Source organism: Labeo rohita, chromosome 11 (genome assembly GCF_022985175.1).
Source record: "Labeo rohita strain BAU-BD-2019 chromosome 11, IGBB_LRoh.1.0, whole genome shotgun sequence".
In the NCBI taxonomy this organism is placed as follows: domain Eukaryota; kingdom Metazoa; phylum Chordata; class Actinopteri; order Cypriniformes; family Cyprinidae; genus Labeo; species Labeo rohita.
The window spans coordinates 26,003,342-26,015,427 of NC_066879.1; the positions used below are offsets into that span (position 1 = coordinate 26,003,342).

A 12,086-nucleotide genomic window follows, 5' to 3' on the forward strand; every position below is an offset into this window, starting at 1 on the left:
AGCAAGACGAGTTAGAACACAACCAGAAATAACAGACACTTGTCAATAACAGACTAAAATGAGATTAATCTTTGTCTGATTCCTGATTCTGTCAGATTATGAAATCTCGCTTTACAACCTTGCTGAAAAACAACCCAAAACCAGTTTAAGCTGGTCTCCCAGTCTGGACAGGGTAGTCAGTTTTTGTGTGTTTTTTCGTGCTGGTCAGACTAGGAGACCATCTTAAACCCCCTAAGCTGTATTTTCCCCACCTCTGTATGTGACCCTAGACCACAAAACCAGTCATAAGTGTCAATTTTTCGAAATTGAGCTTTATACATCATCTGAAAGCTGAATAAATAAGCTTTCCATCGACGTATAGTTTGTTAGGATAGAGCAATATTTAGCCGAGATGCAGTTATTTCAGTATATGGAATCTGAGGGTGCAAAAAAATCAAAATATTGAGAAAATCGCCTTTAAAGTTGTCCAAATTAAGTTCTTTGCAATGCATATTACTAATCAAAAATTAAGTTTTGATATATTTACAGTAAGAAATTTACAAAATATCTTCATGGAACATGATCTTTACTTAATTTCCTATTGATTTTTGGCATAAAAGAAAAATGTATAATTTTGACCCATACAATGTATTTTTGGCTATTGCTACAAATAAACCCCAGCGACTTAAGACTGGTTCTGTGGTCCAGGGTCACATATGTGTCATATGGACATTTGTGGTGTTATGATGGTAATTCGTTATGGTTGGATTTTATTTCGTCTTCATAATGCCAATGCAGTGTGGGTCTGAATGCTGTTTCAAGGGATAAGTTGATCAGGTGCTCTGGTTGATGCAGGTTCATTTATAGTGTTTAAGGTGACGTATTGCTTTGAGTTACACTATGTGTTTTAGTCTTTTCAGAAGTCTAATGTGATTGTCATCCTCTGTGAACAGGTAACACTTTCCACAAATAGGGTAGGTAAATAAAATGAGTTAATAATTCAATTTTTACAGCAGTTAAATAGCAGATTATGTAAAAAAAAAAAAATTAAACTATTATTAATATACACTTGATGGCTCCTTTATTAGATACATCTGTTCAACTGCTCATTTAAAGGAGTAGTTCATTTCCAGAACAAAACATTTTTTACAGATAATGTACTCACCCTGTTGTCATCCAAGATGTTCATGCCTTTCTTTCTTCAGTCGTAAAGATATTATGTTTTCTTTGACTCACTGGCTGGAAACTGCTTATTTGCAAAATTTTTATGCAATATTCCAATTTTGCACATAAGTTAAATTCACAAATTTGGATGGAAACTCATTGTGCGGGTCAGAACAAGGTGATTTAACCGTCTGGTTGTATTCGGATTCCTGTCACACTTGTGGTGTTCCCGGTCAAAAATGACCGGAACAATTGCTTATAAATCTCTCATTATGCTATATTTTCGCCAAATATTGTATTCAATCTTTTTGTCAACTTGTTTTCTATTTGCATCTGATTAATCGTAGGCCTCATTTATCTGAGAGTAGGAGTCTTGGTCATTTTTGACCGGGAACACAACTAGTGTGACTTTGTGCAATTTTGTACAGTTTTGCCTACTTTCAGATAAATGAGGCCTACGATTAATCAGATGCAAATAGAAACACAAAACCAGTCCTAAATGAAAGAAAACAAGTTGAAAAAAAAGATTGAATCCAATATTTGGTAAAAATATAGCATAATGACAGATTTATGAGCAGTTGTTTTCGAGTCCGGTCATTTTTGACCAGGAAGTGTGACTTTTTGCAATTTTGTAAAAAATAAAAACATTTAAAAGCAAACTTCCTTATTAAACATTAAAGCACACTAATGTGATACACAGTGCAAATTTTCGTAATTTTTTATCTCATATTGTTAAAATTATTCATAAAAAAATGTTTTTTCACTCAAAAAACAAGGTTTTTTGATTTATAAGCAATTGTTTGGAGTCACCACAAGTGTGACTAGGTGAAATAAAACCCACAAAAAATTACGAAAATTCGAAAAAAAAAGTGCTTATACCCAGTGTGAACAAAGTCAGTAAGTTTGAGTCCAATGTGATAACATTAACTAGTATTTTCGGGAAAAAGAAAATCTTTTCCAGGTCAATTTGACCCGAACACAACCAGAGGGTTAAGTGACTTGGCATGATTGTTGTTGCCCAATGGGCTGTTCTGAGTATTTTAGAAACTGCTGATCTACTGGGATTTTCTCGCACAACCATCTCTAGGGTTTACAGAGGATGGTTTGGAAAGAGAAAATATTGAGCGAACAGCATTTCTGTAGGCGAAAATGCCTTGTTGATGTCAGAAGATAATGGCCAGAGAGGTTTCAGCTGATAGAAAGGCAACAGTAACTCAAATAACCGAGGTATGCAGAAGAGCGTCTCTGAACATGTCAAACCTTAAAGCAGATGGGCTACAGAAAATGAAGACCACAGTGGGTGCCACTCCTATCAGTTAAAAACAGGAAACTGAGGCTACAATTCACACAGGCTCAGCAAAATTGGACAATAGAAGATTGGGAAAAGGATTCAGGTCTGGTGAGTCTGCTTTCTGCTGGTAGGATCAGAATTTTTATGTAATCAGAATGAAAGAATGGATCCATCCTGCCTTGTGTCAGTGGTTTAGGCTGCTGCTGGTGGTGCAGTGTTGTGAAGGATATTTTCTTTGTACAAACTAAGCCATGTCACAAATCTCAAATCATCTCAAACTGAACGTAATAATGAATTCACTATACTCAAATCGCCTCACTAGATCTCCAATAGAGCACCTTCAGGATTTGCTGGAACGGGAGATTTTCAACATGGATGTACATCCGACAAATCTGCAGCTGATCATGTAAATATGGTTAAATCTCTAAGGAATGTTTCCAGCGTCTTGTCAAATCTATGCCACAAAGAATTAAGGCTATTTTGACGGCAGTCCATCTTGGTACTAGCAAGGTGTACCTAATAAAGTGGATGGTGAGTGTATGAGTAAATGTTTTTTGTTGGATACAGTTAAAACTGCTGAAGTACATATTTTAGAGTCTGCTCATCCCCTTTGGACCATTGTTTTATGTAGTTTGATTCCTTTTATCAGTTCCAGCCTTTACAGTAGCTGCACGCACATATCTGGCTTCATTTATGTGCACTCACAGAAATAGCTGTAAGCTGCAGACGTGCTCTGCTTCTGATCAGGTTTTCAGAGTTCTGTGCTGTTTTTTTAAAAGGACTGCAATGAATGTTGGCTTTAATGCCTGTTATGCAGATTCCAGCTGTATGATTTCAAATGTTATTTTGCAGTTCTGGTCAAATTTTCTTTGAGTTAATCCACTTCAGACCAGTATACTTAGATCCCGAAAGGCATTCTTTGCAAGGCTGCCTCAGGCTGTTCATACTAGAACGCACCATTAGATCCTTAGGTAATTAGCTTACAAACTGCTTTATAAGTAGTTGATTATTACTCATGTCTTCACTTGCAGAGCTGGCATCGGATGTGTGTTAATAATTGTTTTCTTTTTAATTATTGGCAAAATCTTTTGTGGTTCACTATACAGATATCTCAGATCTGAAATTGAGAATCAAGTAACAAAGTGAAAATCCATACATCTATCACATTTTATTGCTATTTATAATAGAACTCTTACATCTTACATATTTTTTTAAAACATCCAGAGTCTTGGACATCTACACTACCAGTCAAAAGTTTTTGAACAGTATGATTTTTAATGTTTTGTAAAGAATTCTCTTCTGCTCAACAATTATTTGATCCAACGTACAGCAAAAACAGTGCAATTTTGAAATATTTTTACAATTTAAAATTAATAAAAAATTTAAATTAAAACTGTTTTCTATTTGAATATATTTTAAAATGTCATTTATTCCTGTGATTTCAAAGCTGAATTTTTAGCATCATTATTGCTGTCACATGATCCTACAGAAATCATTCCAATATTATGATTTGCTGCTCAAAAACATTTATTATTATTATTATTATTATTATTATTAGTAGTAGTAGTAGTAGTATTATATGTTGAAAACAGCTGAGTAGAATTTCTTTTAGGTGTCTTTGAGTTCAGAAGAACAGCATTTATCTGAAATAGAAGTCTTTTGTAACATTATAAATGACTTTAACATCCTTGCTAAATAAAAGCGTTCATTTCTATAATTTCTTTCCCCCAAAAAAATAAATAATAATATATACTCCAAGCTTTTGAATGTTATAGTTTATAATGGTACAAAAGCTTTTTATTTCAGATAAATGCTAAGCTTTGGATCTTTCTATTCATCAAAGAATCCTAAAAAAATGTACTCAACAGTTTTGAATATTGATGATAATAATAATAAAAATGTTTCTTGAACAGCAAATCAAAATATTACAATGATTTCTGAAGGATCATGTGACACTGAAGACTGAAGTATGTGCTATGCTATAAATTTATCTTTGATTACTTTGATTCAAATAAAAAGCAGTTATTTTAAATAGTACAAATATTTCACAATATTACTGCTTTTGCTGTATTTTGGATCAATTAGAAAAAAAAATAATTAAAATGAAAAATCTTACCTTTTAAAATCTGGTAGTGTAACTTTTTAAAGTTGTATAATTATAGAGAGAAATTTTGCTTATTGAGCTTGTAAATACTATTCACTACTTCTTGTCAACTATTCCTTTCATTTGAATATCATTTGTTTCAACAATGTAGAATAAACTTTCCTATTTAAACACCACTGTGGCCTCATTCAAATTCATTTCAAGACTACTTAAGGTGGCGTCAGATCTTGTAATAGTCACCCGACTGTCATACTTAAGTTTGAGCTTCTTAGCGTCCTGCTGTTACATTGACTTTAAATTCACCTGTATCTTTGTATTGACTGTCAAATGTCATGTACTCTTGATTGTTTATAACAAAACTTTGCTTTCTCAAAAAAATACGAATTTTCATTGCAAAGTACAGATTAGACACCAAGAGATTAGACACCAACATTCTCACTGAACCGCTTAATTTAAATACATTTACATTTACATTTATTCAAATGCGTGCGTTCTAGGTAAACAGGTAAACATTCTTCCTTGTGTTAGGTACATGTGCATGAGTTTGTGAAGGGTCACAAGTGACATTCCTGTTATGTAGTACCTTTTCTGTCTTTAAAACTTAAATGCTTTTTCTACCTCTATCATTTTAAATTATGCTTCTTAACAAACAAAGCCTTAGATAAGAATGAAGTGAAGAATCTCAGCAGTTCTGCCAACCAGCTTTGGTAGGGTGACTTTTTAGCTTATTTACAACTTGGTACTTGTTGGATGAGACCATATCCTTTTATTTCAGCTAGTATGTAGAGTGTACCTCAATGAACAAGCTTGGATATTGGTATACCACAAAATGTGACACTGAACTATTCTTTGTGTGCAGTTTCTGGAGATTGGGTCTCAGTCAAAGAAAACAAAACTTGGCAGAAGGCACAACGACAGTGTGAAATGCATCACACTGGTCTTGCAATTATACGCAATTCTGTGGAGAACAACTATAGATGTTCTATGTTGGGAAATAGTTTGGCCTTGCTACAATTAAACAAGATTTTCCTTTGAAGGAGACATGAAGATGGTTGAACAACAAGCCTGTCACATTCTACCAGTGGAACAGAACCTTGATTGGAGAGGATTCTGACATGAACTTACATATTTCACATACTGTTGAAAATCTAGCGTTTAAGCGCTTATTGTCACAGTTGTAAACACGGCAGCTTTCTTCTTTCATGAGGGGGTTTGGCATCACAGCTTTTTTGTTTCAAGGTGAAATGTTAAAAAACACAATGCACACATCTTCTGGAAATCCTGTATAATTCAACTAATCCAATGATGAGTTTGAAAATCTTGAAGTGTTTCCAATTTTGTGTGCCATATGCATCAGATGTTGAGCCAATGGACTATGGGCTTGATGTCTGAGGCTGAGACTATGGCATACACAGTTCTTTTCTGGGTTATCTGTTCTTTTGGATGAGATTGTATAATAACTAGAGATCGACTGATATATCGATTTACTTAAGCATTTATTTAAGCATTTTACCATAATCGGTTATCGTTTTGTAATATCGGATTCACCATCTTGTGGGTGTTTTGAGAATTACCATCAGGATCGCCATTTCAGCGCGTCTGAGGGGAGACGAGACAACAACAACGGCATGCATAGGTAAAGCACTTAATTAGCTGTAATTAGTAAACTTTATTTAACATGCACATATGAGATGTGTTACATAAATGCCTGATATGTAGCTAGTTTATGCAGGTTTGGATCTAAGAAATAGACAAACTCACAGAGTCACAGATCCAAATTGGAAATAAAAGCGCGTAATTTAATTCTCTCAGTTGTGTATATCATTAATCTCATGAAGTTGCTTTCATTTTGCTGTTCACCCACCAGGTTGATGCTCAGGAAATGTTGCAGCACTGCCATCGCATGTAACTTTTAACAAGATTCACTTGTTTAAAACGCTCGAAATTATATTAACGTTTACTATATAACCATTATTTCATTAATACACATCTAAAAATATACAACTCTAAGGAAATTAATTATTATCTTCGCGAGCGATTGCAGTTTGAGTGTAGTTCTGTGTAAACAGCGCTTTTTTCAGAATCTAGAACAAAATAGTGATTCTGATATAACATACCAGTTTAGAAATGCAATTAAATACGATGTTTTGTTTGTTATATTCCAATATTTCAGAGAATATAATTCAGTGAATTAATATTATTCAGAGAGCTATTCTTCACTCTTTATATTAAACAGCTTATAAACCTACTAAAACTGTAGTTTGTATGAAGTTTAAGTTGATACGTCTCTTGTCCTTTATTTATTTTCTCAATTTGAAAACATTAGACATTCTATATTTGTTTTGCTTAGTGTTGCAGCTGATGCATTTTATATATATAAAAAAATTATAAATAAAAAGTATTTTATTGGTGTAATATGAAGATTAAGGAGGAAAAATCAAAGTGAAGTATGTACTTACTTAACTCAGTCATTTTTTTACTTTATAACAGTAAATAAATATGGGTTATGGCGCACATAAACATGCAAATAATCGGTATCGGTTATAAAAAATCAATATCGGTCGATCACTAATAATAACCTTTGGATTTGACTTGATAGTGGAATAAAGATCCAAAATTGGAACAAAATGCAACCTGATAAAGCCTTAAAATCATGGATGGAGGCCTTGTAGAGAGACACTGTAGAGACAGATATCTGGACTTGGTCAGTCTGTCATCAGTTATGGAGCAACACACGGCTGAGAATAAGGTTGAAGATGTCCAGAGTAATTATGTGTGGACTGGGCTAAACTTTCTGGTGGGTATCAGGGTGTATGGTGATAATATACAGTATGTGAACTAGGTGAATGTCCAGTTGCTCGTTGCTGTGGAGCCAGGGCCACACCTGCCAATGGCTGGTGACGTGATAAAATTTACTGGCCAATTTTTTTTTTTTACCAGGAATGAAACTCTTTTTGCAGTTATTACTACTGCAATGACTAACCATGTTTACAATGTTTTTAATTTGTCCTTATATTGGGGTCTATATTAAATGCATTTTCCCTCAATTTGACCTATTAATTATAGCCATTCAACATCACAGTATAATTGAAAGCCATTATTTTTAACTAGGGCTGCGCGATAAATCGCATGCGATTGTCAGGCGTGTTTAGTCAGTAAAGCTAGTTCTTTGATTAGTAGTAAATCTCCATCATGTGCTTTCAGCTGAAGCAGCAATTAATACACAGAGCCGTAAATCACTGACAAGCTATGCAAAACCACGCTCATAATCAACTGCGATTAATCTGCGATTATGAGCGTGATTTTGCATAGCTTGTCAGTGATTTACGGCTCTGTGTATTAATTGCTGCTTCAGCTGAAAGCACGTGATGGAGATTTACTACTAAACAAAGAACCAGCTTTACTGACTAAACACACATGATAATCGCATGCGATTTATCGTGCAGCCCTATTTTTAACATTTAATAGGTTCTGATATATATAACAACTTTTAATTGAGTTGTTAAGTGATTTTAAAACAAGTGATTTTAAAACAATCTTCACATAAACTGTAAAATGTATATGCATAAACTATACAGATTAATCTTTATTCAAGCTACAAAAGTTAATCAGCAACTAGAGCAGTCCAGTGATTTCTCTTTTTCTTTTGTTCTTTGATTTACATCAATGACAGACTTCAGCTGGTTTCACTTTAAAATCACTGCTGTTTCTTTTAAAACCTGATGCACATGACGCAGATCTGACACATAGCCGATTTTCTCCCTACTCTTTACGGTCATTTAAGACTTTATGACTCATTAAAGACTACGTATATGAGGTAACTCGCCAAACCCATGCATTTTCTTATTAATAATTGTGTGTGTTTTACGTCCATTGAAGTGTTAGTGGTGCGTTGTCAGAAGTGACTCAGCGTATGCGTTCAGACGAACTTGCAACCTTTCCAACTAGGCTATATTTCATTGCACTGTTTAGGTGGCGTAACCCCAGGTAACTGGTGACTGACACTGTTACATATACTTGCCAACACCGATATTTATTTGCATTTGGCGCCTGGCGAGTGTTCATTTTAGGCCCTGTGTGGAGCCCTTACTGTAGCAAATGGCAAGTGGGAGCCAAGACTATGTAAGGAGAAACCAGAATTTGTTTTCAGAAATGACTCAGTACAGGTAAGGAGAGACGAAGAGAAAGAGAGAGACTGATGTCATACAAATACATTTCATACTTGAGCTTCTAAACCAACTACTGCTACTGTACTTTAACATTAAGTTTGTCTGTATTTCTTTGTTTTCTGACAGATTTTTGACAGAATTATTTATCACAAAGCTGTGGTTTCTCAGGAGATGATGTGAATTTTCATTGCAAAGTACAGATTAGCTGAACCTTTTCATTTAAATACATGCTTTCTTTTCTCAGGTAAACTCAGGTGACTTATTCCTGTAATGCAGTACCTTTTCAACTTTCAACTGTGCGTTAAGGGCACTAATGTTTGGACTAACAGCCTGTCCCAGTACCCACAACTGTGGTCTTGGCCACTCGAGAGCGTGTGTCTGTGACAGAAAGTTTGTGTGCAAGCCTGTCCCAGGTCTGAAAATGGCGATGCTCAGTGCCCATAATGCACACACATTCAGAAGTATCTTTAATATTGCTTCAGAGTGGTATTTGAAGCTAACATTGTGTCCTAACTACACGCGACGCAACATGCCAATCAGGAGCGCAGAAGTGCACTGCACTCCCAACAAAGTTTATATTCTAATTCATAAATATTAGACCTTTTTAACATGAATAAAACAACATACTGAGTGACTGATACCATCTTTGTTATGGAATAACGTTATGGTTGTTCATTCGCATTAAGCATATAATGGACTGCGATGGTGCCCCAAGTTTGAACTTCCAAAATGCAGTTTAAATGCGGCTTCAAACGATCCCAGCCGAGGAAGAAGAGTCTAGCGAAATTATCGGTTATTTTCATGAAAATAATACAATTTATATACTTTTTAATCTCAAGTACCCATCTTGTCTTACTCTCCCTGAACTCTGTTTTTTTTGGTTCATGACAGTTAGGGTATGTCAAAAAACTCCCATCTCATGTTCTTCCTCAACTTCAAAATAATCCTATATCGCTGTTTTACCTTTTTTTTTTTTTTAAGGATGTTTGATCTTCTTTGCATGTTCACTTTGCAAAGACTGGGTTGGTATTTCTGCAGCGATGTAGGATGATTTTGAAATGATTTCTGAAGTTGAGGGAGAAAATACGATTGCAGTTTTTTGACATACCCTAACTGTCTTGAGCCAGAATACACAGAGTTCAGACAGAGCAAGACAAGACGAGCACTTGAGATTAAAAAGTATATAAATTGTGTTATTTTTATGAAAATAACCAATCATTTCGCTAGATAAGACCCTTCTTCCTCAACTGGGATCATTTACAACCACATTTGGGATCGTTTGAAGCTGCATTTAAGCTGCATTTTAGACGTTCAAACTCGGGGCACCATAGCAGTCCATTATATGGAGAAAAATCCTGAAATGTTTTCCTCAAAAAACATAATTTCTTTACGACTGAAGAAAGAAAGACATGAACATCTTGGATAACAAGGGCGTGAGTACATTATCTGTAAATTTTTGTTTTGTATAGTATAGTAAGAAAAAACAAGGGTCATTTTTGTTGTGCAGTACCTTTTCAACTCTATAACTTGTCTTCATGGCAAAGTATGGAAGAGTTTAACTACAGTGCAAATGCAACCACAAGTTTATATTATCTATGATTGTTGTTCTGTGTTTTAACACCCTCTAAACTAGGTTTGGTAACTATAAATCTGAATGTTTTTGGTGGTTTCCCTCATTTCAATGTGGCAAACTTGAACATCCATGTTTTCTTTACACAATAGCCCAAAGCTTTGTATGCAAATCACTATGACGTCATGCAAATAAATCTCAAGACTAGTTTAACATGACATGTTCTTGTGACAGTTGCTGTCGGTCTAACCATGGAGATGTTTGGGCTTCTTAGCTTCATGCTACTGGTGCTCCATACCTCTGCTAATACACCCGTGCCAAGATTAGCGAAAGAAATCGTCCATGTGGAGCAGAAAATGTCATGGTTTAAGGCAAAGTATTATTGCCTGAGTACTTCTGGACAATTCTTAGTAGTCTCGGATACAAATGTTGTGAAGAATTTCAGCAGTTCTGCCAACCAGCTCTCTTGGGTGGGACTTATAAGATTTTATAACATTTGGTCCTGGGTGGATAATACTTTATCCAGTTATTTCAACTGGTTTGGAAAGTGTGCTTCATTAAACAGGGATGGATATTGGAATGCCACAACATGTGACAATAAACTATACTTCTTGTGTAAAGACCTTTTTATTGGTTGGATCTTAGTCAGAGAAAACAAAACTTGGCAGGAGGCAAAACAACACTGTGAAACAGCTCATGCTGGTCTTGCGATCATATCTAATGAAGTGGACAACGGCATTATATGTTTTCTGATAGAAACTGGTTTTGCCTGGATTGGTCTAGCTACGGTTCGACAAGCTTCTCCTTTGAAAGAGACATGGAGATGGGTAAACGGACAGCCTGTCACATACTCGCGTTGGTACCACACTTTGTTTTGTGCAGTGATTGATTGGGGAGGATTCTGGCATGACCGCGTTTGTTTTGAGGAACACCCATTTATCTGCTTTAGACAAGGTAACAGTCTGGAGTTCACCTTGGTCGATGAAAATAAAGTCTGGAAAGAAGCTCAGAGTCATTGTAAGCTGTTGAACATGAACCTAGTGATTGTGAAAACAGAAGTAGATTTGACTGCATTAGTGGTTTATATCCAAAGCATACACCGCTCTTTTGTGGATAATCTTTACTTTTGGATAGGGTTGTATAATAACCCTTGGTCTTGGTCTGACTACCAGTCAAAGATTCAATACTGGAACAGACTGCAACCTGATAATCTAAGTTTCAAGAACAGAACCATCGCACCAGCATTTCAACCTTGTGGAGCTTTAAAGGATGGTGAGTTGTTTGATGAGTCGTGTAATGATCCACTCCCCTTCTTTTGTATGGCCACAGTGCGCTCTATGATCCTGGTGTCAGAACCCAAATCATGGTTGGAGGCCTGGAAGCACTGTAGAGACAAATACGTGGACTTGGTCAGTCTGTCATCAGCTATGGAGCAGTACGTGGCTAAGAAAAAAGTTGAACGTGCTCAGAGTAGTTATGTTTGGGTTGGACTGAACTTTCTGGTGGGTAGTTGGATCTGGGTGTATGGCGATAATATACAGTATGTGAACTGGGTGAATAGTGAAAACCTACAGTGTCCAGTCGCTCGTCGCTGTGGAGCCCTCACTGTAGCAAACGGCAAGTGGGAGGCAAGATCGTGTGAGGAAAGACTGGAATTTCTCTGTTTTCAGACTTAGAGATAAAGAGAGACAAAAACTTGCTGAAGTTAATCAGTAGTTTTATCGAGAGTAGTTTCTCCTTTTTTTGCATATTAGATGAATAGAAAGTTTGCCAGACCTTTCAAACAAAAAGTCTGAATCACTGTAAAAT

General features: G+C 35.6%; 1 protein-coding gene across 3 annotated transcripts in view; it reads left to right on the top strand.

Moving 5' to 3' along the window:
• dvl1b (dishevelled segment polarity protein 1b) overlaps positions 1-12,086 on the top strand; it is a 62,631-nt gene that overhangs the window by 807 nt on the left and 49,738 nt on the right. The window lies entirely within an intron of this gene.